Source organism: Tachysurus vachellii, chromosome 17 (genome assembly GCF_030014155.1).
Source record: "Tachysurus vachellii isolate PV-2020 chromosome 17, HZAU_Pvac_v1, whole genome shotgun sequence".
Classification (NCBI taxonomy): Eukaryota; Metazoa; Chordata; class Actinopteri; order Siluriformes; family Bagridae; genus Tachysurus; species Tachysurus vachellii.
Genome location: NC_083476.1, coordinates 10,654,398 through 10,663,959, shown reverse-complemented (window position 1 = coordinate 10,663,959; position 9,562 = coordinate 10,654,398).

Here is a 9,562-nt window from a genome sequence, read left to right as displayed (position 1 = left end):
ATGGATAAAATTACCTACAGGTGTGTCACATCAGGTGCATATTTTCAGAACATTATTACAGAGCATTTTGAAGAAGGCTTGCCTTATTTAAACCTCAGATATTTAGTTCTGTTTGCTCTTAACTTTTGAAGTGAGAAGTATCACCATGGTGAGATCATAAAGAGCTCTCTGAGACCTTCAGTAAGAAGATTGTTGATGCTTATGTGTCTGGTAAGGGATATAAAAAGGTCTCAAAATAATTTGTAATCAGCTATTCCACTGTCCAAAAGTCATTCACAAGTGGAGAACATTTAAAACAATTGCCAACATGGCCAGGTCAGGACGTCCAAGCAAATTCACCCCAAGAGCAGACCACAAGATGCTTAAGAAGTCTCCAAGAATCATAAAATATTGGAACCTACAGCAAGCTCTTGATACAATTGATGTCAAAGTGCATGAATCTACAATCAGAAAGAGACTACAAAACTTTATCATGGGAAAGCAAGGAAGAAAAGTTTGCAGTCTAAGAAAAACATGAGGGCAATAATTAAGTTTGCCAAAGACCACAGTGACAAAGGCCAAGACTTCTGGAATAATGTGCTTTGGATAAATGAGTCTAAAATTTACTTATTTGGACACCATTACAGAGGGCATGTTTGACCAAATACAGTTTACATTTCAGCAAAAGAACCTCATACCAACTGTGAAACATGGAGGTGGAAGTGTTATTGTTTGGATGCTTTGCTGCAGCAGGACCCGGACAGCTCATCATAGAATCCACTATGAATTCTACATTGTATCAGAAGGTGCTTGAGGAACATGTGAGCCTATCTGTCAAAAAAATTAAGCTGAAGAGGAACTGGACCTTGCACCATGACAAAAACATACCAGTACATCCACCAAGGACTGGAATGGCCAAGTCAAACCCCAGATCTAAATATTAATATTAGGGATGAGCGAGTACAGCATTATCTGTATCTGTATCCGTATCTGTTAACCATATGAATTATCTGTATCTGTATCCGTACTCGGAGTGGGTGGGGCCTAACCAGGAAGTAGGCGGGGCTTGTCTTGAAATGGGTGGGGATTTAACCGGTAATAATTAATTAGTAATATTTATAACACTAGCTTACTACCTTTATGTTTTTATGAAATACAGCAAAAACGTGTCAGACACTCAGTGTCTGGTTACTGGTTAGAGACAGCTGAAGGTTTAAAAATGAAAAAAATCTCCGACAGGCAGAGACACAATGCGAGTCACATTCTACCAAGCAAGCACCACGTCTGAACGACCCACGTTTACTAGAACTCTACTGGTTAGTAAGTACATATTATTAACGTTACAACCCGAAGTAAAAAGCTGAAGAAACCCTAAACGTTAACGGAAAAGACCCGCGAACCCGAGTGACTGAGGGAGAGACAGAGAGCTGTTCTGTGTGTGACTGTGAGTGAGCAGAGCGAGACACAGCAACACCATACATCTGTATGTGTATAGGGGAGGGGCGCTGTGACTAGCCTATCACAGAACGCTGACACAATCAGCTACCCAATGATGATTTTCATTCAATCCGAGCACCGATATTGACTCGTATTACTCGTATAATACTCGTACTCGGCAGAAGTGCTTTATCCGTACCGGATACTCGTTTCAGCCGAGTATCCGGCTCATCTCTAATTAATATAATGAGATCCTGTGGGGTGATTTAAAACGGACTGTGCATGTAAGAAACCCCTCAAACATCACACAGCTGAAAAAATTGTACACAGCTGAAGAGTGGGGGAAACTTTCTTCCAGTTGATGTCAGAAACTGGTAGATGGCTATAAGAAACGTCTCATAGAGGTTATTTCAGCCAAAGGGGAAAACACTAGCTTTTAGGGCATAGGGTGTCCTAACATTTTCCTTAGATCAAATACTCATTTTTGTTTAATAAGTGAAAATAGTGTTTTTTTTTGTTGTTGTTGTTTACATGCAATTACATCACTTTCATCCACAGGTACAAATTAAAACAAGATCAGAAATTAACATGTTAACATTTCTTAATAAGAACTTAATAATTGCTGAGAAAATCTCAGCCTCGTTGATGGCTGTGTTGGCTTCAGTGGTTGTTTCTAGTGTTTGTTTGAAGTATTCTCTGTTAATGTCCATACAAATGTCTAACCTGATCTATAAGCTTATTTACATCTGATTCCTAACCCTAAGGTTGTGGGTTCGAGTCTCGGGCCGGCTACGATTAAGGTGCCCTCGAGCAAGGCACCGAACACACACACCCCCCAACTGCTCCCCGGGTGCCGCAGCATTAATGGCTGCCCACTGCTGTGTGTTCACGGGGTGTGTGTTCACTGATGTGTACAGTATGTGTACTTTGGATGGGTTAAACACAGAGAACAAATTCTGAGTATGGGTCACCATACTTAGCCGTATGTCACGTCACTTTCAAAAGCAAAACAGGTAATTCATTAGTAAATAATAACATATAGTTTTTATAACTATACAATTTGTGAATATTATATGGTTGTAATATTGTAAGATAATATTCCACAAGTCTTTCCTACAACCATGCTATAAAGCTTCTTTGAATCAGAAAATTAGTTGGCTAACATTATTTCCATATATAACACATGTAAAACTGGATAACCACCAGAACCAGTGGATATTAGTGATGTGCGATACCACTTAATTCCTATTCGGTTCGATACCAAGTAATACCCAGGCTGGTATTGCTGATACCGATACCAATAATTTTTACGTATTTTATGTGTAGTGTGATATGACAACTAGTTTAAAGTAAAGTAAAAAAGTATGTTGGAGCCACACTGCACTGTATGCGATAGATAGATAGATAGATAGATAGATAGATAGATAGATAGATAGATAGAGGAAAATTCAAGTATCCAGTGGCATATGAAACATACATTAAACCTATATTAACCCATTTTATCCCAAATTTTTCCCAGAGATGACATAATTTGTATAGTATTTGTAAGGATATTAAACAATGTCAATTATGTAAAAAAATATTGGAAAGTCCATGAAAAAATGGGTTTTATGTTCGGTCACAAAAGTGACCGGTAGTAGAACACAGGGAGTCAAGGTCTATGGTTTCAATGCATTTACAAAATGACAATTTTAATATGTATGTATTGATAACGGGGGCAAGGTGGCTTAGTGGTTAGCACGTTCGCCTCGCACCTCCAGGGTTGGTGGTTCGATTCCCGCCTCCACCTTGTGTGTGTGGAGTTTGCATGTTCTCCCCGTGCCTCAGGGGTTTCCTCCGGGTACTCCGGTTTCCTCCCTATTTTCTATTTGAACAAACTGCTTTCTGTTAACTTGTAAGTGCACACACACTGCAAGTGCACACATTTCTGTTAATTTGGCAGTGAACACACACCTGACTGGCGGAAGGAGAAGTAGTTCCTTCCCCTAACTGGATATAATTAGACTTTTCTGGTGACAGCAAGTTACTTATGATAACATAAACACTCACTCCGAATTACTGAGTTTAAATATCGATCTTTTTATGAGAATCGATACTAGAGCAGGAGATGTTTGGATCGTAAATTTCGATACTTTAGTATCGATCCGCACATCACTAGTGGATATCAGAACCGGAGACATTCAAAGAAAAGCACAAGATGATCTTTGACCAGATTGTGAATGACGGGAAAGCCTAGTGTTGTGTGGAAATAAGTAAATAATGTCCCCTGGTGTATGCAATTATGAAGGTAGTGTTCATTGTGGTTTCACTCCTCTTAACCACCAGAGGTGGTAAGAATCACTTGGATATTGTATGCCACAATAGGTAGCAATGAATCCATCTTGAAAGGCATCAAAGAAGTCTGAGTATTCAGAGAAAATAAGTGTTGTAATGTGGGCTCACTGTTAGAGGCATACAGGAGATGGTTGTGCAAATGCAACAGTAACCAGGTGCTTCTGAGACTGCAGAGCCATGCGCCTATATCCAAATAGTACTTGAGTTGTACTTGACTAGAGCAATTGAAGGGTAGAACTTTGAACTAGAAAGTCTGTCTATGGAAGGCAACCCCATTAGTGTTCTGGAGATATGGAAGATGCACTTAAAAATGAAAATGTAACCCACCCAAATAATTTAAGTTGTATTATTATAATTATTAATTATAATTACTACTAGGGGGCACGGTGGCTTAGTGGTTAGCACGTTCGCCTCACACCTCCAGGGTTGTGGGTTCGATTTCCGCCTCCGCCTTGTGTGTTTGGAGTTTGCATCTTCTTCGCTGTGCCTCGGCGGTTTCCTCTGGGTACTCCGGTTTCCTCCCCCGGTCCAAAGACATGCATGGTAGGTTGATTGGCATCTCTGGAAAATTGTCCATAGTGTGTGAGTGTGTGTGTGTGTGTGTGTGTGTGTGCCCTGTGATGGGTTGGCACTCCATCCAGGGTGTATCCTGCCTTGATGCCAGATGACGCCTGAGATAGGCACAGACCCGTGACCCGAGGTAGTTCGGATAAGCGGTAGAAAATGAATGAATGAATGAATAATTACTACTGTAACCTAAAGTGTTTTCGCCCTGTGTTTAAACCTGTTTTTTACTAATTGTAAACTGTAATTTTACTAATGTTATTTGTATATGTACTTCTATTTATTACTATGGATTAACTGTGTCATCAGAGGACTCAATTACAATGAGGAAACACTTCAGCAATATTTAACAGAAGGAAAGACTAAGCATGCCATATGGGATAATAGTAAGATCTCAGTCTGAGCTACTTGGGTTTATGATTTAACAGCTACCAATGTAGTATTAGAATCCAATTGTTTGGTGTATTGTAGTTTTGTCATTTGTAGTGATTTTTTGCATGGAATGTTGGTTAGGAATAAAGAAACCCGACCATAGCTTTCAAACTTTTAGATTCTAGCAGATAACAATAAAATAGGTGTAATAGTCAGTAGTTTTGTGTACAGTATACTGCTGTTGTGCATTTTTAAATCAACTTTAGGAAGTCTTTTACCTGTAGGTGTGAGCTTAGAGGCTGCTCTTTTAGGATTGTTGGGATTATCCTTTATGATCAATAAAAAAAATAAGATAATGTACTTTTTAGACATATCTGAATTTGTGAAAACTTTAACAAAAACTGGTACTTTTTTCATCTGAAATTTAAACTTTGTTAATTGTATATAAGGTAAATGACTCAAATAATTTTTAAAGTTTTAGAAATTTCCCAGTGCTAGGCTTAATATATTATTTGTATTAATATATATAATTTGTGATACAACTTTTTCTTACTGCCAGTGTCATCCTCCCTGTTCAGCAGCTCGTTCTTCATGCAGCTCTTCCCCACAAGATGTCAGTGTTTCTTCTCCTGACAGGCTCACTGCACCACAATTTCTCTTATTCAAATCACATAACACTGTATTCTGGGGTATTTGAAAACACACCTTTGTTTGGTGAATAGTATGTTACATTCAAGTCTGAAAACAGACATTGTGGATTGTGAGCTGCAAACATGTCAATAGAATTACACTAAAAGGCCTTGAAACACTAAAAGGTTGAAATTTGTCATAAATCCTCTACTCATTTCTAAGCTCATCAAACCCATGCCAGTTTAAAGAAATCACTGTTGGACATTAGACCCCTCCCTTTACATACTTGGTGCTGACCCCCTCCTAGATCAGCCAGCATCACAGAGGGCCATCACTCCACCATCGACTCCTGGTTGTGTCATCTCACAACAATACAATTATTGTCCTGGAACACACCAGAACACTACCGTCTCCAGAGCACTGAGATTGCAGCTCATTTCCTAGCCATTCACTGGCATTATATGTCACATTAAGCTCACAGCCTAGTCGATAGCCTCAGTGGTTGTCTAGTCTTTGTCTGAAGTATTATCTGTTAACTCCCATACAAATGTCAAACCTGGTCAAGTGTCTAACCTAGCCGTAACACACTATGTACTAATTAATATGGATTAATTGCATTATCAAAGGTCACGAGGAAATGCTTTTTCATTGCCCGTTTCTGCAAAACCATGTAGGCAATCACACTTTCAAACAGACTGAACTGAGACAAACCATTTTCAGTACTTTAGTACATACATATATTGATATTGATGTTTTGTTTGACGTTTTTTCTTGTTTTTTTTTGTTGACTGATGTACTTTGAGTTCAATTGGTATATGGTAAAGGTAAAGATAAAATACTTTTATCTGCTATGTACAAGTGTTTATTGCACTGTTGATTGAAATGAAATAGAAAGAGAAGTAATTCTTCAGTAAATGCAGTTACTGTTCTTTTAAATGGATTAATGAGTATGTACCAGATATCCGTTCAGTACTGCAATCAACTAAATTGCGGACAAGTGCGGACACATACATACAAATACAAATATGCATACAAATCATGAGGTGAGACCCCCAACCCAGGATAACACATACTCTTATGAATAGATTTTATATGTATTTGTTTAGCTCAGACCCAAGTAGATATTCTTCCTCCTTTTCTTTCCAATGATTAATCCGATGACTGGGTTACAGAAACATTAATCATACAGATTCGTGGACATGAAGCAATCATGTGGAGTAATGGCATTAACAACATCTGAGTCTAACCATTAGGCTGAACATGGAAAATGGTAGGGTATTTGGGAACCAGTTCAGGCCTCTCAAATCTAGACTTGGATGAAAGCTGCCATTCTTCTTATAAATGTTGAGTGCCAATGTTATCTCAGCGTCATAGCAATTGCTATCCTAGAGCTCATGTTCACAGAAGAGGACAGATAATTCTTCTTCTCAGTTTGAAATATGTAGTTGGCTGGCTTTCACCCTCTCCACTGGTAGCTATAATATTACAGGGGAGAATTGGCTGGTGAGTGGATAGTGGCCAAGACAAAAAAAAAAGAAGAAAACACTTTCAGGCTGAGTGTGCTTTTCTCACTATTTGATCAAGTTTTGTACAGTTACACGCAATAGCAAAATGGAATTAATTCAGTTCACTATCAAATAGGTATCAGGTGTCAAAATGTCCATGATGCACCTGCACCATTGCACTTACACATTCTGTTTAGATATCATCTCGAAGTATGATATTATATTGAAGTTTTAAAATGTTTCAATGGCCTAGCATGGACAGAGATGAGTGAAGAAACAATGATGAGGCTCTGGCAAGTAAAAAGCCATTATTTCTGATATGGGTCATGTTGTGGTGTCTTGCCTCATTTAAAAGGAGATCTGACATGACTGTAGGAAATTTAATAACAAAAAAGAAGTAGAAAAATCATTGAACAACAAAAGCTATAAGCCTCTCAGGCTCACAGAAAAAAAACGAGTGATTTTGACGAAATACAGGCAGCTACCCCAGATGGATTTTTTTAAGTTAAATTAAGTCAATGTACAGTGAAAAGTGCCCAAAACCACTAATGGGGTCATTTTTTGTCCATAAGAAATAGAGAAAACAAAGTAATTGAATTCAAAATGAACATTTATCATGGTAAGATGCATGTAGGAAACCATCACTTCTTTACAAGTAAAGCCTCACAGTGTGATATAGCAGAGATGGGGGACTCGAGTCATATGACTTGACTCGAGTCAGACTTAAGTCGCAAATTTGAGACTTGAGACTTGCTTGACAAATATTAAAAAAAAGACTCGACTTGACTTTGACTTGACATTCATGACTTGAGACTTGACTCTGACCTGAGTTAAATGACTCGAAATAACTTGTTTTTTGTTTTTGTTTTATCTTTTTTGTTTTTAAATCTGTTTTTAAACGCACGCAAGAGCGTAATCTAACCACGTGACGCAGCAGGCAAGCAGAGGGAGCGCGCGCACTAACTAATGAACCTTAACAGTCGAAACATGGAAAGCGCTACACCAAAAATAATTAAGTTCGGGTACCAGGATTTTGTGCAAGATGAGAAGAGAAGAACTATGGGGTCAGAATTGTTTCGTTATTCTGAATAAATATTCTATGATCCACAAATAAATATAAAGAGTTTCACAAATATTTTTTTAAATCAACAAATGCACAATAAGCAAACTGTAAATATGTTACATATTTCACAAAAAGAAATGAAATTCACAAAATTTGATGTTCAAAAAATGCCATTTGGTTGCATAGAAACCATTGTACTTTTTTATATTTTCCATGGTCTTCTGCCATGTTTGAGGCATATTGAAACTTTTCATGCTTTTATTTTGGCCTTATTTCAGTTACATTTACATCTTATTCTTTGTAGTTTTGATTTTTATGCATTTTTAGATTTTTATTGTATTTACAACTCACCTGTATGTTCACACCTTTTAAAATAAATGCATATAATCATTTTTGTTGCAAATAAAACTCTCATAGTCCATAAATACTGTAGATTTAACTTTGTTTAATATATACATTTAGTTAAATCATCAAACATATGTATGACTTGCCAGTGATTTGCTTGACTCAAGCTATGACTTGACTTGAATTGCTTGACATAAAGCAGTGACTTGACTTGACTTGACTCTCACAAAAAATGACTCGGACTTGCTTGAGACCTGAAGGTTAAGACTTGAGACTTACTGTACTTGTGACTTGCACATGTGTGACTTACTCACACCTCTGTGATAGTGTTATAAGCACACAATATAGAGTAAACTTATAAACACCATTATTACTAGAGAATAATATTAAATCAGAGAACCAGAAAATACATTTTAAACAAGTAAGGTTACTGGGGCAAAGACTAGACGAGGGAACATGCTGAAGCAAACTGATCTGAAAAAGGAACATGGATAAAATGTATATAATTAGACTGAAGTCCAATAGGAGTTTGGTGCAAGTTGGGTGATTACAAAACTTCTACCCCTGGTATCAGCTGGTTTGTTTGCTGTCTTGCTTGACTGCCAATAAACGAATGCTCGTCTGAATCCAGTCTTTGTGAGTTTGGTTGTTTATTCTTTTTATTACTGACAATTTATTGCTAAATTTGTAGTCAGATTGTGTGAGCTAGCCTGGGCCAATATAGGGTGAAAATGAAATCTTCCTGCACAACAAACTGATGAAGGCTTAAATGTTTGTGCACAGATTCCTATTAAAGTAAATGACTGAACTGACCTTGATGTGTGCATATTTCATTCTTTTTTTTTCTTCTTTGCTTTGATTTCTATCATTAATTGAGAAATACATCCAAATTGTTGATAGTGTCATTTCATGTCACCTGTTTATTAGTGTAATAACATACAGGCTTATGCCACATATCGGTGGTATTAGATGTTAGTGTCAGATTGTTAGTTCAAGTAAACAAGCACAGTATAAGGGCATTTTAGTCGTGCAAAAAAACGCCTTTTTTTTGGAAATGGGGGTTTTAAAGTGTATCAAAATGTGTTTATATGTCACGTGAGCATTGGTCAGAGGTCAGAGAGTAACCTGACACATATTTACAGAAACACAATGTTTTATAATATCTTTATTGGTTTACACCTGAAGGCTACAGAATCAAATATTCAAGGCTTTGCTACATATTAACCATGGATTTAGCACAAGATTTCTTTTTTTTTTTACTCTCAGCAAATAATAAGAAAAGTGATAATGGCACAGATCTATGACTAAACACAGAAATCAGGGATTTTACATC